This window comes from Anser brachyrhynchus (genome assembly GCF_964034855.1).
Source record: "Anser brachyrhynchus genome assembly, chromosome: Z".
Classification (NCBI taxonomy): Eukaryota; Metazoa; Chordata; class Aves; order Anseriformes; family Anatidae; genus Anser; species Anser brachyrhynchus.
In genome coordinates this window covers 52,314,839-52,340,316 of record NC_137697.1, presented here as the reverse complement: position 1 = coordinate 52,340,316, position 25,478 = coordinate 52,314,839, and the positions used below count along the sequence as shown (strand labels likewise).

The 25,478-nt window shown below is 44.0% G+C and overlaps 2 long non-coding RNA genes across 3 annotated transcripts in view; one reads left to right on the top strand and one right to left on the bottom strand.

Annotated features, from left to right (window-relative positions):
• Window positions 1-5,576, top strand: part of LOC308185790 — a 28,949-nt gene extending 23,373 nt beyond the window's left edge. For both annotated transcript variants that reach the window (XR_013943757.1, XR_013943758.1), the window contains 2 exons: window positions 3,358-3,465; window positions 4,302-5,576. This is a non-coding gene — a long non-coding RNA (uncharacterized lncRNA). The remainder of the gene's footprint in view (window positions 1-3,357; window positions 3,466-4,301) is intronic.
• Window positions 5,577-8,636: 3,060 nt separating this feature from the next.
• LOC308185497 lies at window positions 8,637-22,550 on the bottom strand. Its single transcript, XR_013943419.1, has 4 exons — window positions 21,217-22,550; window positions 9,658-9,924; window positions 9,247-9,367; window positions 8,637-8,806 (listed from the first exon to the last, which is right to left on the bottom strand). It is a non-coding gene; the product is annotated as an uncharacterized lncRNA (long non-coding RNA).
• Window positions 22,551-25,478: the final 2,928 nt, after the last annotated feature.

Sequence of the window (25,478 nt, the reverse complement as noted above, 5' to 3'; positions counted from 1 at the left end):
AGCGATTGTGGAGGTCTTCTAACCGCGGTTCCAATCTCCCGCGAGGGACTTGGCCGGTGAAGGACCGAAGCGATTCCTATAGGATTCGTGGGTGGGTGATAGGTCCTAAACCCCCTGCAAGACACTCTCACTAAGGCAACCAAGGGCTGTAGGAATTGCCACAGTAAAATTCCTAGATGGGTCAGACAAAATTGAAGACCCGGGACCAGAGAAAAGGGAGCAAATTACCAGACATACCACCAGAAAGTCCATTAGGGATAATGATTAGAAATTGGAACGATAGGGGCCCCAGAAAAGGGAAAAAGTAAATTAAAAATGGTTCAGTATTGTATGACAGAATGGCCAAAGGAGCCTTTAAGACCACATGTCTTTTGGCCCGTTTTCGGATCCTTTGAAGACTGGGTTTGCCAGGCCTTAAATATACATGTTAATTCAAAGGAACCTTTTAGCCAGGAGGAAAGTGATTATGCAGGATTATGGATCAGGATCTCACGTCCTTTTCCAGCCTCAATATTTACACTAAAAGCAGACGAGAAGTTTGACGAAGAAGAGAACAAAAAAATAAAAAATAAAAAAAAAAAAAAAGGAAAAAGAAAAAGATGATGAATGGGAGTCATTGGATAACCTACCACCTCTATATCCTAACAATCCACCCCCGGTGGTGCATCTTGTAATCCTGTTTTGTTCTTAAATGTTTTGACTGTGTCAAGGAGGAAGGTGGGAGCATTATCTAAGTAACAGTTTAGAAGTTTGGGTATATTCGCGGTGGTGTTCACTCAGTTTCCCAAGTATCGGGGGAGGGGGGCTGACTGATTATCAAAGTGGTAGAACGGAGAGTCACTTCTTTGGTGGTTCGGGCCTGAGCCCTGGGAATTTGGTAAGAAGGGGGAGAGCGAATTTATTTAGGCCTCAATACCTTTTTAAACCCCCATCTTGACGGATACACAGGAGTGATTCCTTGTTTTGTGTAGGCTTACTAACAAAGTGCATGAGAAAAATTAGCATTTGGCTTGAAATTCGGTCTTATTGAAATGTAAATTTTGTGGAAAAGGTGTTATTGTTTGTCTAGAAGACAGAAGGCTGAGTGCTTCAGGTGTTTTTCCGAAGTCCTGCGGATTTATGATTGGAATGGGGCTCATTAATAATCTGAAATAGTAAAGTTTGTATGTGGAAAGAAGAGTTTAATCCCAGAGAATTGGGACATTTGGGAAGAAGATTAGGAAAAGATAGTAAAAACCTGCAATAAAAAGGTTTGCGTGGAAATTGAAACAAGGGACAGTAACTAATATAAATAAATAAAAGGGAATGGGAAATCAAGGAAAAGGGGAAAATCCAAAAAAAAAGGCGTCCTAAAAAAAAAAAAAGAAAAGCCTCCTTGGGTGCATAGTGGCACATTGGAAGGATATTGTTAGAAATGGGGGCACAGAAAGCAAGAGGACTTTCACTAAGTATTGCAATCAATGGTGGCCACTATATAAACTAAATGGCCACTTTATGGGTCAATCGACTATAACAGTGTCTTGCAATTAATGTTTTTGAGGAGAGAAGGAAAATAGGATGAAATGTTGTATAGTGATATGTTGTTTCAGCATGTTGGAGGGAAAAGGTTTGGAATTAAGTCGGCCCCTGACTGAGCCTTTGGTGTTGGCATTAGAAAAGTACAGGCTGGAGGAAGATAAAGGAAGTGTTAAAAGGATTGTTGAAGGCGTTAAAGGTTGTGTGGCATGTAGTATTTAACAGAGCTGTTTGATGCTGAATGAGCAGGGAAAGAGGATGTAGGAATGTTAATAGTTCCGCCTCAACCCGAGGCTGAGATCTCTAAATCGCGGGTGTGAGCCCTCTGGGGCAGGGGGACCGTGATGGGTCCGAGAGAGTTGTCGTGGAAACAGAAAAGCAGCTAACTCTTGAAACAACCTGAGTTCCTGTGTGAGTTCAGATTGCCAATGGGACCGCTCAGGGAACTTCCAACGATTGCATTCCCCTGACCGACCCCCCCCACTGAGACCCTAATCACCCCGGAAATTATGTAAATACCAAAATCTGGTTAAATTGGCTATTGGGAATTGAGAATCTGTTCCAAGAAGGTCCAAAAGAAACCCCTATGGAATTTATGGAATTTTTGAATTTCTGGACCAAATTTGAAATGCAATGAAAAAAAAAAAAAATGGACCTGGCTTAAAAAAAAAAAAAAAAAAAAAAAAAAAGAGAGAGAGGCAACTGGCTAGCCTCTTTCCAGGGCAATCAGCCCCTGATATCAGAAAGAAATTGTCTTAGGCTGCAGGACAAACTTACAACAGTCAGGAATGATGGGGACCTGGGGCATCTACCCTAGCAGGTCCACTAGTTGAAATAAAGCTAGGAAACGAAGACAGAGGCTTGAATTTTTTGTTGGTTATGGGAGCTTCTTTCTCTGTGTTAATTAGGCTGTAAATGTAATAGGAGCAACATATTCAGTGTTAAATAGTTTAAAAGGGCGATTAGGAACTAAGACAACTACAATAATTGGAGCCACAGGGAAAGAGGAGGAATGGTCATTCTTACAACCCCTTGATTTGCGTTTTGGGGGTAAGGAACTAACCCATGAATTTTAGTATGTACCAGAATGCCCGATGCCACTCTTGGGACGGGATCTATTAGCCAAATTAGATGCAACAATAACCTTTGAGGATGGAGAATTAATAATGAAGGTACCTGAGTCCAAAGTAGGCCAAATCCTAATGATCAAAGATAAACCCTTTGTTAATATTCCAAGAGAAGTAGAAAATGCAGTTATAGCAACAGTACGGGAAACAGATGTACCAGGGAAGTCGAAACTGGCACAACTGGTAAAGGTGGAATTAAAGGAAGGAGCCAAACCTGTTTGAATCAAACAATATCCACTTAAGATAGAAGCTAGGCACAGGAATGGTGAAAATTATTGACAAATTTCTCAAATATCAGATTCTGGAAGAATGTAAATCGGAATACAATACTCCAATTTTTCCAGTAAAGAAGCCGAATGGCGAGTATAGATTTGTACAAGATCTTAGAGCAATAAATGAAATAACAAAGGATATTCACCCGGTAGTAGCTAATCCTTACACATTGTTAACATCTGTGAAAGGGAAATATAAATGGTTTACCGTGATAGATTTAAAGGATGCCTTCTTTTGCATACCTCTTGATAAAGATAGTAGAAAATTTTTTGCCTTCAAATGGGAAAACATATTGAAGTTTTTGGACCACATATGGTAACAACCGTTTTGGAACAAAGGGGGGGGGGGCACTGGTTATCACCCAGCCGGATGATGAAATATCAGGCAATCCTAACTGAACAAGATGACATAACCTTGAAAACGACTAACCTGTTATATCCAGCAGTATTTCTAGGAACCGTTCCAGAAGAAGGACCGTTGGAACACAATTGTGTGGAAATAATCGAACATACGCCAGCCACAAAGATTTGAAGGATGTACCCCTTGAAAGGTATTCAGTGGGAATACCACACTCCGTGGCACCCACAAAGCTCAGGGAAAGTAGAAAGGATGAATCAAACAATAAAACAACAATTGGCTAAGTTAATGATCGAGACACAGCTGCCCTGGACGAAATGCTTACCATTGGCACTTTTAAACATAAGAACTAAACCACACAGTGAGACTGGATTATCATCATATGAAATGTTATATGGTATGCCTTATTCTCAAGGGATGCCCCTAGGGAACAATGTAGTTGAGGATCATAGTATCCAGAAATACATAATTACCATTGGAAGGAGATTACAGGAGATAAGATAAATTGGGATGATGACTCAGACACCACCTTTAGGATTTGCTATTCATAAAATACAACCAGGAGACAAGGTCTTAATAAAAACCTGGAGAGAAGAATCATTGAACCCCCGATGGGAGGGACTGTACCTTGTTTTACTTACTACTGAAACAGCTGTGAGAACAGCAGAAAGGGGTTGGACCCACGCATCCAGAATAAAAGGACCAATAACTACCGAAGCCTGGAGGGTTGAGTCCACTCCTGGGGAACTGAAACTGAGACTAAAGAGGAACTGATATCCCAGCAATGAGGTTCTGCATGAATTAAGGGCACTGGATAAAGAGGACAAGGCTGAAGGGAGGAAAGGGAGAAGGCAAGACCGGGGTAGGACCCTCCACTGCGGCGTGTATGGTCTACCGAGGGAGGCAACCCCTATGGGTATTGACCGCCGAGTGAGAGTGCCTCGACCGGACTTCTCCCACACCAAGATCAGTTTGTCCTGAGAAAAATAACATGAGAACCTTTTAAACCCATAATAAAATTGTGATTAGTTTTTCCAGGAGCTGGATCACCCTGAAGGGCTGAATGGTAACACAAGCTCTGAAAGCGGGCCCAACCCCATGATTGAAGGCGCTTCCCACACTCTCAAGATTGGACGGCGAAAAAGGCTTATAATATGACAGGTCGCCAAAGAGAACTGAATTGTGACTGTAAGTGGAAACCCAACATGGGAGCTTGGAAGCGTGCATATACGAGTACAAACGGGGCAGACATTGTAACAGGACCACTCGGTAACAAGGACACTCTGTATTATCACGCCCCAAAGGGTAAAGATGGATGGGATGGTCATTTTCCAAACGGGACGTGGGCCCTAAAGGGACATTATTGGGTGTGTGGCAAACATGCTTACAAGAGGCTACCTGGAAACTGGTCGGGAATATGCTATGGGGGGTACATAAGACCCTTGTTCTTTTTATTGTCACAAACACAAGGAAATCATTTAGGAATAAGATTATATGATGACCTGAACAGAGTAAAACAATCTATTGATACTTCCTTATCCGGGGATAGTGCCCAAAAATGGGGAAAGGATGAATGGCCTCCTGAAAGAATCATACAGCATTATGGGCCAGCCACCTGGAACCCGAATGAGTTGATATCAGGAGCCCGAGAACCTATTTATAATTTGAACCGAATAATTAGGTTGCAAGCTATCCTCGAAGTTGTAACAAATCAAACAGCGACAGCCTTGGATCTTTTGGCTGACCAATCCACTCAAATGAGAAATGCTATATTCCAACATAGAATGGTCTTAGACTATTTACTAGCAGAAGAAGGGGGAGTATGTGGAAAACTGAACGATTCTAATTGTTGTCTACAGATTGATGATAATGGAAAAGTGGTCAAGCAGATAACAAAGGAAATTAGAAAGCTAGCCCACGTCCCAGTACAAACTTGGAAGGGTATGGATTGGGATTTCTTTTCATGGTTGCCTGGTGAACCATGGGTTAAAAGGATGCTGTTTTTATTTTTATGTGGTATAGTGACATTATTGTTTATACCTTGTATGATACCTTGCTTTACGTTGTTGATACGGCGAGTAATAAATAGCACCCAATTTGTGATGACTTCAGTGGAGAGAAAAGGTGACGTGTCGATAATGATGCTTAAGAAGTGGACACCCCGAGAACTGACTGATGAAATCCAATTGTTACTGACAAAGGTTGAAGGAGAGACACGAATTGATGATTAAAAAAAAAAAAAGGGAGGAATTGTAAGAAATGGTCCAGCAATTCGTGCCACTAAGGGGTTTTGAAGGGTTAACATTGAGGCCTGGGTTTAGGCGAGAAGAGAACAAAGGGATTTCTTCGGAGAAAAACTGCTGACTTTGCACGAATGTGCAGTAACTTCTGACAGCCGGCCAAGAGACCACTAGATAAGGAGGAAGAATATGAGCCTCCCTGTCCGAGCGGCCCCCGAGAAACTAACAGAGACTGATAAGCAGGCGCACCTGGGAGGACTTCGGATTCGGGAAACCAATTATAATAACCCTGCCTCTTCTAGAAGTAGTAATGAATATGTATTAGCCTAGGAGCATAAAAACCAGCCGCCTTACGTAACAGGTGTGCGTCCCGGTGGAGCAGAGACTCCCGGCGCACCCAGCGCTGTTTGCTTGCCTCTATTCATTTAATAAATTGTAAACTTTGATTGTAATCCTATTTGGGACTCAGTCATTTATAACAGATTTGAGAAAGTAACCTGCATTTCTCTCCCATAACAGTTTTGTCCTTGTGTGAGAAGCAAGTGAGGGATTTTGCTGCCCTTGTGTCTTTTGTTTAACCTCTGTCAGCACCACGTGTAGTAAACTGCTACTGTCTTAACTAAATGTTACATCTTTGAGAAACAAATTAGATGGCAAATGATCTGTTAAGAGCTGACTGCCTTCTTCCCCCCAGACAGCTGAGATGCACCTCTTTTTCCCTCTCTCAAGCATTTGCTGCTTTGCACTTCCTTTTCTTTCATTGGAGAGTCAGATAAATCGGTTGCTTTGCACTAGTATATGTTCCTTGGAAAGCCGCTTAAACTCTCTTCAAACACTGCACTACCTATAAATTGATTGCTTCCTCTAAGTGGCACTTCTGCTCTAGCTGGATCCTCTAAATCCCATTTTACTGCTTCTGCTTACTAAGCAGGTGAGAGAAACTTTCATAAGCGGTGAGCAGAGAAGAAGGAGCTGTAGTTCTGTTTAAAGGAAATGTTTGGAAGTTTTGAAGCTGTTTCCCCTGCTCAGCTGCCATCCCTATGTTAATCAATTACCTGATCTTTTGCATTACAGCAGAAGTCTTGATTCAGTTATTAAGGAAAGTTATTTCTGAAAATACTCAGCCCCCTCTGTGCATGCCAAACCTTTAATGGCACTGTGCAATACGCACATTGCAGTGATAAATCAGGTTGTGGAATGAATGGCAACATAAATATTTGGCTCCAGATCCAAAATGTCATTTATTTGGCCATTTTATTTAGGGTAGCCCTCCCCGCCCCTCCCATTCCCTCCCCCTCCCATTCCCTCCACCTCCCTCCCCTCCCCTCCCTTACACTCCCCTGCCCTACACTCCCCTGCCCTACACTCCCCAATACTCCCCTACGCTCCCCTCCCCTATACTCCTCTCCCCTACTCTCCCCTCCCCTACAATACCCTACCCTACACTCCTCTCCCCAGCACTCTCCTCCCCCACACTCCCTTCCACTACACTCCCCTACACTCCCTTATACTACCCTCCCCTACACTCCCCTCCCCTACACACCCCTACACTCCCCTATACTCCCCAACACGGCCCTCCCCTGCCCTGCCCTCCCTTTTCCTGCCCTCCCCTCCCTTCCCTTCCCCTCCCTTCCCCTCTCCTTCCCTCCCCTTCTCTCCCCTCTTGTCTCTCTTCTCCTCCTCTCCTCTCTTCTTCTCCTCTCTTCTCCTTTCTTTCACAAACTTGAATGCCGAAGAGGGAGAACCGTCACTTCAAATCGCTTCAGTCATTCTCGTAGCTTATATCACTGGGAATAAGCTATTCATGGGAATCCGTCAGCGGTAATCATAAGCGTTGCAGCTGCTGGGTCACTAGTCAAGCAAGAGTCTCAAACTGGGAATCGCTGACTTCTTTCTGTGGCTCAGACAGGTGACTTTCAATTCCACCCTGCCTTGGACACATCGTCTTACTGTGTCCCCAGCTACAGTGCAGTTTTGCTTAGAAGCAGAAGCACGCTTTTGAAGTAGTTCCACTACTTCCATTTTCAATGAAACTTGGCTTGGCTAGCCAAGTGGCTTCTGTAAATAGAACACAATCAAGAGATTTTGGTTAGAAACAACTAACTGAGCAATTCCTTTCCACATGGGCAATGAATATTTACCCTTTCCTAATGGAGACTACAGTGTAAGAGATAATGACAGATCATTCAGAGAGCTTTGAAATACCCTTTGGGGATGCTTAGTCCAGAGGACCAGAGTAAATCTGTCTAAAGTACACCATGGAATCACTCTGAATTACTTCCTAACAGAAGCCTGTCCTTGTGTCTGCTATGGCTGTGTCTGCTATGCTTGTGGCTGCTATGACCTGTGTCTGCTATGGCTTCAGCTGGTTTCAGTGTTCTTCTTCACCTAATACTTCAGTTAAGAGTTCTAAAGGAAGATGGAAAGATGGAGAAATATCTAAATCACGGATGAAAAGTGCTTTGAGAACTTTGGTCATTAGCCCCGTAAAGCATCAAAGTGCTGTCCTATGAAGCAAATGCTTTATTCTCTTGATATCTAAGGAGGTAAATAAATCCAATGTTGTAACATTAAGGAGTGGTTAGAAAAGTAAACCTTGAAAACAAGTAAAGGAGAAGACCAAGTAAGCAATTGCAGTGCCTGTGGGGTAACTGCAGGGTTAGGCAAAGAACTATTGTGCAATGCAATCTTGTTATAAAAGAAGTATTATGTGAATTTTTACTGTTTTATTTCTTGAGTGTTCTATATGAAAGGGAGTGAATCTATCAGGTTTAGCTGTTTAATTTAGAAATGTAATGAAAATTGGCTTCTCTTTCCTTTTGAGTTCACCCCTTTTTATAGGATTTTATAATCGAGTAAGTAGGTATTTTTTTAAAACAGAGTAAAAGCGGGTAATTATGTGCACAATTATTTTTAAAATACAGTAACAATAGCAAGGATGAGATGAAAGGTATTTATACACTATTATGCTGTCACGGTATGTCCCATACATTAGTAACAGTCAGAGGCTTCATGTTAGTGAACAAAAGATGTCTTTAAAAAAGTAAATAAATAACTAACTAACTATGCATATGGGTAGATAAATTGACAGATAGATAGACAGACAGACAGGCACCTAAGAAACTGCTGTGAAGCTTCTTGCTCTCTTTTCTACAAGTTAAAGTGAATACAGCATCAGGGTGTGTTACAAACATTACCCTCAGTCCACCACAGATACACACGAGAGGTCAGTCTGCAGGTTCCAGAGGCAAAGAAACTGCTCTGGTTTGATGTGAAGAACCAAGACGTAAGTTGCTGTCAGAGAAAAGATGCTGTCAAAGTGCGTCACGTCTATGCTAGAGCATCTCTGCCACCATCTGTAGTGCATCTATATGCACCTATACTGGAGCATCTCTGCTTATCCAGTCTGGGTGATCTTAGGAGCATTCTGAAGCCCCAGAGGAGGGTCTGTTTGTCTTTTCTGCTTTTATAGCCAGTGAAAATTCTTCTAAGTTTACACAGAGTGGATGAAAAACACTAAGTGTACTTCCAATCTTCACAGCTTCTAAGCAAGTGGAGATGAGGTTGTGGAATAAGCAAATAAAGTGTTGATCTGGAAGCAGCCTAAAGATTGTCTTTAACCAGGGCCTTGCATTCTTCATTTTTATACCATTACTTGCCTTCAAGTGCATGATCATTATTTTATTAACTTTCTACCGCTACAGAAATGCACCTGAGTCTTTCACAAAACTTACGGGTGGTAATTGGAAATATTCATCAGCATTCTCTATTTCCTTCTTCATCTCAATTCTCTTCTGGCCTGTGAAGCTCTTCAGATCAGAGATGAAGATCAGCTATAATACGGAGTTTTGGATGCTGCAAAGGAAAAGAAGAATCATCCTGAAAACTCTTTTCAGCCTCACGTGCAATCATCAAAGAAAAGAATACCAAAAGAATACCGCTTTATCACGGTAAGCATAAATTTGAGCATAGGTCTCCTATAAGTGAAGCGAGGTTAAACAGGTTCCAAAGAAGGTGAAGGAGCACACCCAAAATTATTTCCATAAAACTGTGTTTTCAAACAAGTGGTTTAAAGATTTAGATTTTCTTACAGGTGAAGAATGAAAATATACAATAAAAGAAAATAAAAAATTACCAGGACATACAGTTTTCTTCTAGCTTGCTTTGCTTCATTCAGAATCTGAGTCTTGGGTCACAATCAGGGAGCAGCATTGTACAGAAATGCCAAAGCCTCCCCAAGCTTTTTCTATCTTCATCAACAGGGCTTTGATACTGCTGCCTCCTCAGCAACGTCGGCAATTTAGTAGGAAAGTTGGTGTCCACCAGGTCAAATTAGGAAGAGGAAATCCCTCTTGCCACAACTTCACACTCACAGCAGAGTTGGCAGGACAGAGCGATGGACAGAGAAGTATCTATGAGAGTGTTAGAAAACAGACTTTAGAGCAGATTTCCATCAACCCAGGAAAAATTACTTGCTCATCCCGTCAAACTAAACTCTAAGTAGAAGTTGGTGATCCCAAGCTGCATTCCTGACATCTATGCTGCAAAGTCATCCAATGTGACATGTTACTATACCAGCCTGTTAGGAAGACAAACAAGAGTTTTGAGTTTATGATGTTTGTTTAGAATTAAGCTCAAAGCGTTAGTCCTTTGATATGTTTTTGTCTGCAAGTGTTTTCACTGTTTCCCAGACAGTGTCTCCAGCAAGCTAGCTGCTTGTTTCATTTGGCCAGATATTTGGCCATATCTGGCCAGATATTTGCTTTCTTAGTCAATAACCAAATCTGTCAAGTTAAGAACATGTAATTAATGAGAAGGAAATCCTTTTATTTTGATCTGAGGTCACTTTTTTGTTTGTTGTTTTTTTGTTTTTTTCTTTCTAGACCAAGAATGAATCACGGAGAACCAGCAAAACTGAGGTGAAAAATTAAATGAAAAATGTTAAGGTCAGGCAGCTTGCTCACTGCAAGTGCTAATCTGGAAGCAGATGGAGTGCATCTTCATACACCACATCCTGAGACACTCAACAGGTCAGCCCATTTGATGAAGTACATTGCTGTCCTGAATTTTAATGTGACAGGGGTACTTTTAAGTCTCTTGTTTATGCTTTAGTACTTGAGGCGTATGGCAGGAGCACAGCACACTCTTATTTGTCCACCCTTATCTGTTGATCGTGTGTAGGAAAAAGAGAACGTGCAGAGGCCCTCACCCATACATTGCATCTGTCACTCTGTGCAGCTACATCACTGAGCAAAAGTACCAAACTTAATGCTTGAGAAAGGACTTTACACAAACTACAGAATACTAAAACGAAGTATTCACAATAAAAACACATTTTTTGCCTCAGCCAAGCATCAAACCACTTACAGAAGGGCATGGGCCCTCTCTATGCACCTCAAGGTGGGATCCACAAATCCTCACGTGGTTTCATCACATCCAGCACGCTTCTCTGTCCCTCCTAGCTAAACCTGCACAGAGGCAGCTGCTCCCAAATTGCCATGGTGACATCACTCAGTTCTGTTTCTGAAGTCGTCACCGTAGGGGCCTTGCAATGACAACAGAACACTCTCTGTTGCTAATGCGTATGTCTCAGAAACAATTAGAGAAGTGCCACTATCCCCAAGTTGACTTTAATTAGAGTAGTTCCAAAATTATTCTCTGCTACCATACATCCGTGGAAGGTGTGGGATAAATCTTGTCCTTCAGCAAGGATTACAGACAAAAGGAGCTTGATTGTGATACGTTCCCCTTACTTCCAGAGCTGTTGACTTTTTATTTCCGTGTAAGAAAAAAGAAGGTGAAATCAACAATTCTCTTCCTCCGAGTTGGGAATATGAAATAAGCCCAATTATCCAGGAAGCCTTAAAAAGGAAACTATATTTTTCCTTGTTAAACTCCTTGTTTCTTCTGAAAAATTTTCCAGTACTTTGCGGCTGTGGTGGTTTTAATCGGGTGGGCAGCCGAGTTCCACCACGGCCACTCTCTCACTCCCCCTCCTCAAAGAGAAAGGGGAAGAAAATGCGATGCAAACGGCTCAAGGGTTGAGATAAGGACGGGGAGATAGCCCCCTGCTACCAAAACTTTGCCACGTAAACCCACCAGAGCAACCCTTTCAGTGAAGAAATTTTTCCTAATAACCACCCTAAACCTCCCCTGGCGCAACTTAAGGGTTTTTGCTCTTGTCTTGTCATGTGGGGCTTGGGAGAAGAGAACGATCCCCACCTCTCTGGAGCCTCCTTTAAGGTTCCTGTAGAGCACAATAAAGTCTCTGCTGAACCTCCTTTTCTCCAGGCTAACCAACCCCAGCTCCTTCAGTCGCTCCTCACAAGACTTGTTCTCTAAACCCTTAACAGGCTTCAGAGCCCTTCTCTGGACACGCTCCAGCACCTCGATGTGTTCGATGGACACAGTACTCTAGGTGCGGCCTCACTAGAGCCGAGCACAGAGGGACAATCACTTCCCTAGTCCTGATGGGCACTCTGTTTCTGATACAAGCCAGGATGCCCTTGGCCTTCCTGGTCACACTTCTTGACCACATGTTCCACAAGAACAATTTTCATTTTTGAGGGTGGAAAAACTGTCATTCAAATAGAATAACAGAAAATCTCGCTGCATTACACCAGAAGTATGTTTTCGCCAGTTAAATATATAATAAAATAAAATAAAATAAAATAAAATAAAATAAAATAAAATAAAATAAAATAAAATAAGGTAAAATAAAATAAAATAAAATAAACAAAACAAAACAAAACAAAATAAATAAAACAAGATAAAATAAAACAACACAAAAAATAAAATAAAATAAAATAAAATAAAATAAAATAAAATAAAATAAAATAAAATAAAATAAAATAAATAAACAAAATGAAATAAAATCTTAAGAGTATATGTATATCTTCTTTTTGATTTTATTTTTTTACAGACGGTAACAATAATAATGGTAATGATAATAATAACCATAGCAATGCAAACTACCGTTCATTGTTTTTCTTTATGTAATTTCTCAGTGTCTGAGAAGATCTCAGTTGAGGAAGGGGAAGAAAATGCAATGCAAAGGGCTCAAGGGTTGAGATAAGGACGGGGCGATAGCCCCCTGCCCCTGCTCCACGTGGGGTCCCTCCCACGGGATGCCGTCCTTCCCGAACTGAGCCTGCGGGGGCTGCCCGCAGGCAGCAGCTCTTCAAGAACAGCTCCCACATGGCTCCATACCACGGGGTCCATCCATCCCCCAGGAGCAAACTGCTCCAGCACGGGTCCCCCCAGGGTGGGCGGCAGCTCCCCCCTCAGACCCCCTGCTCCTGCGTGGGCTCCTCTCCACGGGCTGCAGCTCCGGCCCGGGGCCTGCTCCTGCGGGGGCTCTCCATGGGCCGCAGCCTCCTCCAGGCCACCTCCACCTGCTCCACCGGGGGCTCCTCCACGGGCTGCAGCGTGGAGATCTGCTCCATGTGGGACCCATGGGCTGCAGGGGGACAGCCTGCTCCACCAGGGGCCTCTTCACATGCTGCAGGGGACTTCTGCTCTGGCACCCGGAGCACCTGTCCCCCTCCTTCTTCGCTGATGTAAGTGCCTGCAAGGCTGTTTCTCACTCCTCTCTCTCTCCCTGTGAAGCAGCCTTTTTTGTTATTTTTTCCCCACTTCCTTAAATATGCTCTCACAGAGGTGCAAACAACGTAGGTTATTGGCTCGGCTCTGGTCAGCAGCAGGGCCCTTATGTGACATGGGGCAGCTTCTAGATTCTTCTTACAGAAGCCACCCCTATGGCCCCCTGCTACCAAAACCTTGCCACATAAACCCACCAGAGCAACCCTTTTGGTGAAGAAATTTTTCCTAATAACCAACGTAAACCTCCCCTGGCGCAACTTAAGGCTTTTTGCTCTTGTCTTGTCACGTGGGGTGTGGGAGAAGAGAAACGATTCCCACCTCCCTGGAGCCTCCCTTAAGGTTCCTGTAGAGCAAAATAAAGTCTCAGCTGAAATTCTTGGAATAGAATAACAGAAAATCTCGCTGCATTACACCAGAAGTACGTTTTTGCCAGTTAAAATAAAATAAAATATTAACAGTATACGTATGCCTTTTTTTTTCTTTTTACATACGGTAACAATAATAATGGTAATGGTAATTATAACCATAGCAATGCAAACTACCGTTCATACTACATTGTTTTTCTTTATGTTATTTCTCAGTGTCTGAGAAGATTTGGAACAGTTGATGTATTATAGCATTAAGTACTAATTGCTTTCCCACTCAGTAATTTGTCTAACGTAGGAGAAGCTGAAGAAGTGAGGTCTTCACCAAGACAATAAGCTAACTGTGAAACAACACAACTGACTCTTGCACGTGTGATAAAACTGTTTCCTCAGCTGAGAGTGTCCCTGATCTCCCTTGTGGCTTCCCTTGTGGCTGTAATGACCATTACTGAGGTATAGATTCAGTCTCCCTAAGCTCGCTGTCCATAATAAAACAGAAGAAATCCGTGTGTGCTTGACAGAAGCACGAATGATGTATTTTGTTAGAATTTGGAGATTTTTGAGGAAATGGGAGCCTCCAAAATACCGACTGGTTCAGAAGAAATGAACCTGATCTTGCGAGAGCAGTCACTTGTGCTGGATCATGAAGAATGCTATCAGAGCAAACCTGGCTTCACTCCATTGTTTTAGTTATTGCTGAGAAGGGCTTGCACAGTTTTAAGGCCTTTTCCATTTTTTTTTTATTTTTTTTTTTCACATTGCCCTGCCAGTGAGGAGGCTGTGGTTGCAAAAAAGCTGGGAGGCAACACAGCCAGGACATCTGAGCCAAACTGGCCAAAGGGATATTCCCTACCATATAGAATCATAGACCGGTTTAGGATGGAAGGAATCTTAAAGATCATCAAGTTCCAACCCCCTGCCATGGGCAGGAACACCTCCCACCAGAGGAGGTTGCTCAATGCCCCATCTGTCCTAGCCTTGGACACTTCCAGGAATGGGGCATCCACAGCTTCTTTGGGCGACCTCTTCCAGTGTCTCCTCACCCTCATAGTAAAAATCTCTTCCTTACCTGAGTCTATCCTCAGCCTGTCTTCACAGGAGAGGTACTCCATACCTCTGATGATCATTTTTGTGGCTCTGCTCTGGACCAACTGCAGGTCCAGGTCTCTCTTGTGCTGGGAGCCCTGCTACTCCATGCCCCGGACTCTGGAGGGCAGAGCAGAGGGGGACAATCACCTCTCTCGCCCTGCTGGCCACTCTGCTTTTGATGCAGCCCAGGATACAGTTGGATTTCTGGGTTGCAAGTGCATATTGCTGGCTCCTGTTGAGCTTCTCATCGACCAGTACCCCCAAGTCCTTCTCCACAGGGCTGTTTCAAGGTATTTCTCACCTAGTCTGTACTGGTGTTTCAGAAAGCCCCTCTGCTCATGCATTAGATTGGGAGGCTGGGCATCTGGTTTGGATTGTTGGAACCGCTAACTTGAAGAAGAATTAAAATTGAGTGTTGGACATCTAGAACAGTAAATAGGCATTTTCTCCTGCTTCTGTGCTAGGCAATGGGCATAGCTGAAACACATCTGAAACAAAACTATTACCAGCTCGTACCGTTCCAGACAGACCCTCGATGATATATGGGTCAACCCCTGTGCTGCCAATTGTACAGACCTCCTAGTATTATTTTTTCAAAGGCAGTTAAACTTAATAAGCAATGACTTTTACTGGAACACTGAAGAAAGTCTATTCATCGAAGGCCGCATCTATATTAGGTGTGGAGATGGAGCAATAATGTAGTTTTGCAACAAACGAATATTACAGCAAGGAGTATTTGTTATTGGTGCTCTGTGAGTGAATGAATGAAGTGGCCCTGTGGCTGCCACACCTTCTGTGATGATGGTAGCAAGGGAGACCCATGTTCCTGCTGGAGCTCTTTCTAGACTGTGAATTTATCCAAACTGTGTTGTGTTCCCTTGGAGGTATAGCAACAAGCAATATAGTCCAGTTGGAGAAGATCAGTAGATCAAAGCAGCTAAGGCTAAAGGCCTTACATATTCGTCATGTGGTTCCAGCATCTAGGAGCTTTGGACTAGATTCATTTGGAGCCATTGGACAAAAATGCCTGCAAACTTTGATTCAACTCTATCGGAAGAACAGGTGATTAGTTTGGGTTTTTATATCCCCTTTCGGGGTTGCAATACATTGATCTTGCACCTGAAACAGATCTTTAATTTCTGTTTCTTTAGAGAGAACATTCATTCATGTAGCACTAATCCTCTGTGAAACTGCAACCGGATGGAGTAAATGTGATTACTGGAGTTTTATTGCAAAACTACATTCTTGCTCCATCCCAGCATCTAATAGAGATGCAGCCTTTGAGGAATAGATTTTCCTTAGTGTTCTAAGAAGAGCTGCATCCAAAGGAACTGGGGTTCTCCTAGGACCACTACAGAAATATTTCTGCTCTCCATAGCTTGTCCAGCACAGGTAGTGTTGGTCAGAGCACAGTTGCCTCTGACACTTGGTGCATGACACTTGACATAGACTCACAGTTTACACTGAGGTCAATCTGAAAATGAGAATCATGTTGGAGATGAGAAGAAGGTGACAGAGATGTACTTAGGGTAAATGAGTAATTTCTGTGCCCATTTCCTCCAAGCTGAATAAGAACAAAGTGAATTAATTTAACAGTTGTCAGTAACTTAGATCACGATAGATTTTATTTCCTAATTGTTCTGACAGTACGTTCTCGTGTCCACTGTGGGTCTGTTCCACTTCCTAGAGCAGTCAAGCTGGATTCTGCATTTGTCAGCAGAATTTTCCATAAACTTCTCCTGAGTGCAGTCTACATGGATAGAATATAAAGCGTGTTTAACTTCCTCCATCCAGCCAAATGAAGAAGTATTTTATGTTAAAGGACTAAGCATCTTTTTTTTTTTTTTTTTTCTGGGTGGGGTGGGGGTGGGGCTTGGGGTTGGGGGGGTTCTTTTTTTCTAGACCTTACAAAATAGATCATGGCAACGTTCTATTGAAAAATTTGACAACAGTTATCTTAAGAAACAAAAACGTATAGCAGCTAAGTGTAGTAACCAGTGAAAAGCTTTTTGCCAGTCGAACTTGAACCAAAAGAGGTGGGAGAATTCTGCAGAAAGCAAATAAAGACAGGGAATCAGGGTGTCTCAGTCAATCAGATGTGATGGAAAGCCAGCAAAAGAGTGAGCGCTTTTTTCATCTGCTGTAATAAAAATGATAAGAAAATCTGTTTACTATAAAACAAATTCAATTCAGATGATCAAGCTGGGGAATGGTCTGCGTGAGAATGATACAGAATCTGTGTTAGCTATGTTAAAGAAAAAGTTAAATAAGTCTGGGTTGCTGTGATATCATTGACGCTGTCTGAAGAAAGTTATTGACCAGGAGGTTTCTTAAGTTTTTCACGGGTGTCTTAGGAAGAAAAGAAATGAAAAACGGAGGGAAGTGAGAGCAGGAAGGCTTATACAATGTCGAAAAACTGAATATCCCGGGATAAATGCTTAGTTCTACAGACAAAATGAGGTTTCCATGCAGGGGAATTGTTTTCCTGAATTTTCTGTAAGAGTTTCCCAGTGACTAAGGAAATCAATGGGAAAGGACTCACTTGAGAATGCACTTTGTTCTTACAGGTCCCATTTCAATACATACTATGATACGTCCAGAGGTAAATCTGCTTCATCGTCATTTGGTTTACTTTCCTGTGAGTCTGATCAATGGAGACACAGGACAGCCATGCACAGCAGTCCTCTCAGGTAAGAAAGCGTTCTCCTTCCAACAGGGATGTTAGAGTGAGCTCTGCAGGGAGATGGGGAACAAAGTAAAGGATGGTGATTCGTAGGTCTTAGCTAGCCCAATTGTGTCTTAGAAACTGAAGTAGAAGATTCTGAGATCAATAAGCAATTAATTGAAGATGTAAATGGAAAGTGTTACCTACAGGTTTAACAGAAATAGGTGGGACGTTTGGGAAGAAGATTGGGAGAAGGCGGTAAAAACGTGCAATAAAAGGTTTGGGTGGAAATTGAAACAAGGGACAGTAACTAATAAGGAATAGAAATGATAAAAAAGGCGGGATAGGAAATCAAGGAAATGGGCAATACCCAGAAAAAAGCCGTTTTAAAGAAAAGCCCCCTTGGGTGAATACTGGCACATTGGAAGGATATTATCGGAAGTGGGGGCACAGAAAGCAAGAGGACTCTCCTGAAGCATTGCAGTCAAGGGTGGCCACTATACAAGCTTGAGGATGGAGCTAAATGGCCACTTTATGGATGAATCAGCTAGAACGCCATCCTGCAATTAGTGTTGTTTTTGAGGAGAGAACGAAAATGGGATGAAATGTTGTATACTGATATGCTGTTTCACCATCCTGGAGGCAAAAAGATATGGAATTAAGTTGGCCCCTAACTGAGCCTTTGGTGAAAGTACAGGCTGGAGAAAGATCAAAAGAAGCGTTAACAGGGTTATTGAAGGTGCTAAAGGTGTGGCATGTAGTATTTGACAAAGCTGTTTGAAGCTGAATGAGTAGGGAAAGAGGAAATCACAGGTGTGAGCCCTCTGGGGCCTCTCGTAAATACCAAAATCTGGTTAAACTGGGAATTGAGAATCTATTCTAACAAGGTCCAAAAGAAACCCCTATGGAATTTTTGGCCCAGCTTTGAGATGCAGAGAAGAAAAAAAATAGACCAGTTTGGACCTGGCTTCGGAAGACAAACAGAGACAATTGGCTAGCCTCTTTCTAATCAGCTCCTGATGTCAGAAAGAAATTGTCTTAGGTTGCAGGATAAACTTGCAAGAGTCAGAGCAGGAATGACGGGGACCAGGGGCATCTATCGTAGCAGATCGACTGGTTGAAATAAAGCTAGGAATGAAGAGAGAGGCATGGATTTTTAGGTTGGATATGGGAGCTTCTTTCTTTGAGTTAATCCAAAAGTTGATTCTGGAAAAGCGCTAGGTCTGCCAATGCAGTAGGAGCAACTGGCCGAAAGGAAAAGGCTTTTTTTTTTTTTTTGCAGTGCTTAAGGTTGGAATTGGGGAAAAATGATGGGAATCCATCCGTTTTTCTACTTACCCAATTTGCTTAGGCCCTTCTTAGAAAGGGACTTGCTGGAAAGAGTGGATGCAAAAGTTTCTTTGGAACAAGGGAAAATGGAAATCAAAGTAACATCTTAAGCTCTGAAGTCTATGTATCCGTGGCGAGTCCAGAGAAAGCTCCCCATAGGACTCCCTGGATGGGTGTGTAATGGGTAAAGCCTTGTTTATTCATTAAATGTTGCTCATAGGGGGTTTCAACGGTTGACTGCTTATACCCCCCAATATCCTGTTGAAGGAAAAAAACAAGTATAGGAATTTTCTGTTCAGTTAACAATTGCAGTAGAAACCAGCTCCAAAAAAGGGCAAAATGGCATTCCCCCTCGCATGGGAACACACATATCAGCAGCAAAGTCATGACCGCAACGCAGAGGACGACGACGATCTTCAACCCCACGACCACCAGAGGACTGATGAATACCCCCTAGCATCAGGCCGCGCAGTCGTAGAAGACACCAGGAAGTGCTACTAAACCTGGAACTACTAGGCTATAAATCGAGACTCTGGCGGGCTTAGGTGTGTGCCGTTGGCGGAGCAGGAGACTCCCCGGCCGCCCAGCGCTGTTTTACTTATCGCTGCTTGCTGAATTGCTCAAATAAATTGAAATTGGATATACCTTACCCACGATGTGTCGGGAATGATTTCTACCAAAATTAATTTATAATAAATTGGTGCCGTGACTCGGTAAGTGGTAGCTTGGCTGGATCCCTCCCAGGGGAGGCACGCCCGGCTGATTCTGCGGTCCCTGTCTGGAGGTCCCCAAGCAAAGGCATCCCTACCGACGAACCTAAAGTTCCAGCGGCAAGTAAATAAACAACCAGTAACGCCTTAATCTTTGTGCACGAAGCTCCGAACGAAGACTCAGGAGTGAGTAAGTATAGGCCGCTTATCAGTTCGGTTGGGGTTGGGAATCCCAGAGTGTGCCTGTGTGAGACGTCCAATCAAGGACGAAGCGAGTGCGGACTCCCTGGTAGTGCGGTTCCAACCTCCCGCGAGGGACTGGGCCACGAACGGGAGGCGAAGGTGGTCGAGGGTGGTCGAGGGAAAAAGGAGGTCAGGATATGCAATTATCAATGGAGAAAACTTCTCTGTAATAGAGTCAGGACCTCTGAGTCCCAGTTGGTCGGCCCAAGCATGTGAACGATATGCAGTATTAAGGGCCCTACAAATGGTAAAAGGTAAAACTGGAACCATATAGCCTGATTCCAAGTATGCCTTCAGGGTAGTGCATACTTTTGGAAAAATTTGGGAAGACAGGGGCCGAATAAACTCTCAAGGTAAGGGATTGATTCATCAGGAATTGATCAGTGAAATTTTGCAGGCTTTGAGAGGGCCAATAGGAATAGCAGTAGTACATTTGAGAGGACACCAAAAGGGACTGAACCCATTAGTTAGGGGAAATAACCTAGCTGATCATGAAGCTAAAAGGGCAGCGCTGATGGTGATATATACCAAGGAGAATCGGAAAGATTGCCCATCCTGTGGGAAGAATTTAACCGAGTTCCCCTGTTATGATTGTTGGAAGGATTATGGAATAGAGGCAGTGCACTGTAGATATAACAACCCCCGATATAGCTACTGCCGTCTCCATGGGGAGCAACATTTCATCCTCAGCTTCACTGTGCAAGAGAAAGACAAAGTAACTCAAATGGGTGTGAAGGAACTAACTGAAGGTAAATGGGAACTCCCTGATGGTCGAGAGGGTCTCCCGAAATCTTTGGCCCTGAGGGTTATGCAGAAATTCCATGAAAAAACTCACTGGGGAACTCAAGCGTTGGTGGACCAATTTGCTACGAAGTATATGTGTATTGGTATATACAATATCGCTAAGAGAATAGTTAATGAATGTATGATCTGCTTAAGAGTAAATAAGCAACAACTAAGAGAGAGACCTTTAGGGGGAAGAGAATTAGCCCACAGACCATTTGCTAGAATTCAAATAGGTTTCACAGAGCTACCAAAGGTGGGACGATATAGATACTTACTGGTAATGGTTGACCACCTAACTCATTTTGTGGAAGCCTTTCCAGTAGCCCGAGCTACGGCCCAGACGGTGGTAAAGATACTGTTGGAAAATATAATCCCCAGATACGGATCGATCGAGGCAATAGACTCCGACAGAGGGCCGCATTTTGTCTCAAAGTTAGCCAGAGACACTCTCTCCTCCCTGGGGACCAAATGGGAATATCATACCCCGTGGCATCCACAAAGCTCGGGAAAGGTAGAAAGGATGAATGGGGAAATAAAAAAACAATTAACCAAGTTAATGACAGAAACAAAAACCTCATGGGTAAAATGCCTCCCATTGGCTTTACTAAACATAAGAACCCAGCCTCGAACAGATGTAGGAATATCCCCTTTTGAGATGTTATACGGGATGCCGTATGATTTAGAGCTCCCAACTGATCATCCTCAGTTGGAAGAGTCGCAAATACAATCATATATAGTATCGCTTATGATTAGGAGGAGGCAGCTGCGTGAAAAGGGATTAGTGGTACAACGCCCCCCCCCCCCCCCAGAGGTGGCCATACACAGGATCAAACCAGGAGACCAGGTTCTGATAAAATCCTGGAGAGAGACCTCTTTAACTCCTCGTTGGGAAGGACCCTACCTTGTTTTACTTACCACTTACCGGACACAGCTGTCCGGACAGCCGAGAAAGGATGGACTCATGCCAGCCGAGTTAAAGGACCAATACCGGAGGAACGGTGGAGAGTGGCCAGCCGACCTGGAGACTTGAAACTGACCCTGCGAAAAGGGATTGAGGAGTGAATTCGTGATCGTATGACTCATAGCCCTCTCTAAGAAATCAACAGGTCCATTGTAAACAGGAACTGGGAAGTGGGGGGAAAGAGGGGAAATTCCTTAATGTGCCTAACCCCATACATCAGAAGGGTAACGCGCCTAAGGAGGAGTGAGCAACTGGGACTGGGAGTGGCTGGAACAGGAAAATCGGTACCTAGGCCCCTGAAGATTACTCTTGCTGCCGTGAAGAAAGTAAACCCCGCTGCTTGAGGCAACCAAGTAGGTGGGCGAGGCAGAGGGGTACAACGGTGGGGCGGATTATGTGGTACCCACCCCTATTTTGGATAATGGGATCCGGCCGAATAAACTGCCCTGGTACCCACCGTGACTTGAAACAACCTCCCCAGAATTATAAATGGATGTTGCCCTTCTGGTGTATGTTGGCGCTACCTCTCCTACTGAATATCCCCTGTCCAGCTGGGGCCGACGGGGGATATTCGCACCAGCCCTTTAAGTGGACCCTGGGTAGCTGGGATGACTCGAAGATCCTCAAAACTAATATTACGGCAGGTGCACCTTCTTTCAACATAACCAATTGCGAATTACTCGGGACAGTACTAGGATGCGGAGGAAAAACGGAACACCACCTGTGTAGTCCCCTGAGACAATACTTCTGGGGGGGCTTCCAATGCAAAGGCTACCTATTGGTGTCCTAGCTCAAAGCCAGGAAAAAGTTACTGTAACTATCCAAAGCACTATTTTTGCGCAAACTGGGGCTGTGAAACAATAGCTACTCCGAGGTGGTGGAGACACCCTCCCGATAAGTATCTCAATGTTACTTGCATACCAGAAGGTTGCCGTGAGCCTACTTACAGTTATGACGGTAGCGTAAACAACGCCGGAACTTGTAAATCTCTGAGGGTTACAGTATTACAGCCTAACGATCGAGGATGGGAGATAGGGAAAACCTGGGGTGTAAGGTTCTGGGAACCTGGAACCGATAGAGGAGGCTTCATATTCATAAAAAAGGAGGTCGCTCCACCAGATCCTCCTGAATCAGTGTGGCCCAATCCTGTATTGAACCCAAGCTTGGATGAAGAGGGTATCAAGAAAAATATTGGAAATTTTACTGTTAGTAATGACACCATCATCCGGAATCCCGGAAATGACAATGGGAAAACTTCCCTGTGGAAATTTATGCAGGTAAGCTACCAGCTGTTAAATGCCACCAGCCCTAACCTGACTAAGCGGTGCTGGCTCTGTTATGGGGTAAGGCCGCCCTTTTATGAAGCTGCAGGGGTCAATGAGAAGGCCCGGTGGGTAAATGGATCCAATCCCTTGCAATGTACGTGGGGGAAAGACAGTCAGGGCATAACGACGATCCAAGTAACTGGGAAGGGGAGATGTGTGGGAGAAGTCCCGCCCGATAAAATGCACTTGTGTGCAAATCAAACTAACGTCGGAAGTATAAAAAAAAAGGCGAAATGGTTATTACCTGCAGAGAACGCTAGGTGGGTATGCTCAAAGACAGGAATTACCCCTTGTCTATCCCTGGACTTGTTCGATGCGTCTGTAGAATTCTGTGTTAAAGTAATAATTATTCCAAAGAGACTCTACCACCCACAGAGTTTTATGTATGACAAAAAATCAAGAACCCGATTTGACAAAACGGGAACAAATTTCCACATTGACCGTGGCTACCCTAATAATTTGGGGGGGGGGGGGGTGCAGGGGTAGGCACAGGGGTTGCCTCGTTAATGAAACAAGGAAAAGGGATCACCTCTCTGAGAACGGCTGTGGATGAAGATTTAGCCAGAATTGAAAAATCTATCAGCGCTTTAGAAAAAATATATAAGATCGTTATCCGAAGTAGTATTACAGAATCGGAGAGGACTAGATTTATTGTACTTACAACAAGGAGGGTTGTGCACCGCACTCAGGGAGGAATGTTGTGTATATGCTGACCATACTGGAATTGTGAGAGATACCATGACCAAACTTAGAGAAGGATTGGAAAAGAGAAAAAGAGAGCGGGAGGCCCAGCAAAGCTGGTACGAGTCCTGGCATAATCACTCGCCGTGGCTCACCACTCTCTTGTCAACAATAGTTGGCCCGCTGATTTTATTAACCCTAGGACTGACGTTCGGTCCTTGTATCCTTAACAAAGTCATAGCTATTGTTAAAGGTAGACTGGAGGCTGCTCATCTGAGGCTTATGAGGACAAAGTACGAATCTATAAATGAAAGACCCATGCTAGAGGAAACATTAATCCTGAGTCAATTAGAGCTAAATAGATTTAATGAACAAAATGATACAGAGAAAAAGGGGGGATTGTAACGGGTAAAGCCTTGTTTGTTCATTAAATGTTGCTCATAGGGGGGTTTCAACGGTTGACTGCTTATACCCCCCAATATCCTGTTGAAGGAAAAAAACAAGTATAGGAATTTTCTGTTCAGTTAACAATTGCAGTAGAAACCAGCTCCAAAAAAGGGCAAAATGGCATTCACCCTCGCATGGGAACACACATATCAGCAGCAAAGTCACGACCGCAACGCAGAGGACGACGACGATCTTCAACCCCACGACCACCAGAGGCCTGATGAAGACCCACTAGGAACAGGCCGCGCAGTCATAGAAGACACGAGGAGGTGCTACTAAACCCGGAACTACTAGGCTATAAATCGAGACTCTGGCGGGCTTAGGTGTGTGCCGTTGGCGGAGCAGGAGACTCCCCGGCCGCCCAGCGCTGTTTTACTTATCGCTGCTTGCTGAATTGCTCAAATAAATTGAAATTGGATATACCTTACCCGCGATGTGTCGGGAATGATTTCTACCAAAATTAATTTATAATAAATTGGTGCCGTGACTCGGAAAGTGGTAGCTTGGCTGGAACCCTCCCAGGGGGGCACGCCCGGCTGATTCTGCGGTCCCTGTCTGGAGGTCCCCAAGCCAAGGCACCCCTACCGACGAACCTAAAGTTCCAGCGATAAGTAAATAAACAACCAGTAACGCCTTAATCTTTGTGCACGAAGACTCAGGAGTGAGTAAGTGTAGGCCGGTTATCAGTTCGGTTGGGGTTGGGAATCCCAGAGTGTGCCTGTGTGAGACGTCCAATCAAGGACGAAGCGAGTGCGGACTCCCTGGTAGTGCGGTTCCAACCTCCCGCGAGGGACTGGGCCACGAACGGGAGGCGAAGCCCGTGTGTGCGTGTGAAGGCACTCTGGAAGATGGGACAGAAGAAGAGCAAGTCTTCTGGTCCCATGGGTGGGTCAGAACCTAAGGTTAGGTTGCCCCCGATACCATCGGAAAGCACGTTAGGGTTAATGATTAAACATTGGAATGATTACCCCTCTAGGCGGGGTAAGGACAAAGTTAAGATGATACATTATTGGCCAGTGTTTGGATCCCTTGAGGATTGGACCTGTCAGGCTCTAAATATTTATGTGAATTCGAAGGAGCCTTTCAGCCTAGGGGAGAGTGAGTATGCACACTTACGGATAGAATCTGAGACCCGAGCCAACTTGTACCCGTTAAGAGAAAAAGGGGGGAGGAAAAGGAATGAACGAAATGAGGAGGAAGTCCCGCTTTCACCCCCCCCTTATTTGTCCCGTTCTCTACCTCCAGCTCCCCCTACGGCTCCGAATTACCATACTGATTCCGATTTGACCACGGACACCCCTCGGAGGACTAGACGGGTAACTCGGAGCCAAACTAGAAATCGAGAAGACGGGGGTAAACTATATCCCCTAAGAGAGGTTGCAACGGGAGGGCCCCAACCCAGCATGGGATACGCCTCCATCCCCCTAAATATGGGAGACGACAGAGAATTCAAGAAGGAAATGGGAAATCTATTAGAAGATCCTCTTGGAGTCTCTGAGCGAGTAGACCAGTTCTTGGGGCCTAATGGTTACAGCTGGGAAGACCTCCAGGACATTTTAGGTATATTATTCACTGCAGAAGAGAGGAACATGATCCGGAGGGCTGGAATGCGAATATGGGACCAGCAACACCAGCAGGGTCCTGCGGGAGACCTTAAATGGCCCCTACAGAGGCCTAACTGGCATAACCAAAATGAACAAGATAGGGTTCATATGCAGGATTTAAGGACTATTATTGTACAAGGTATAAGAGAGTCAGTCCCT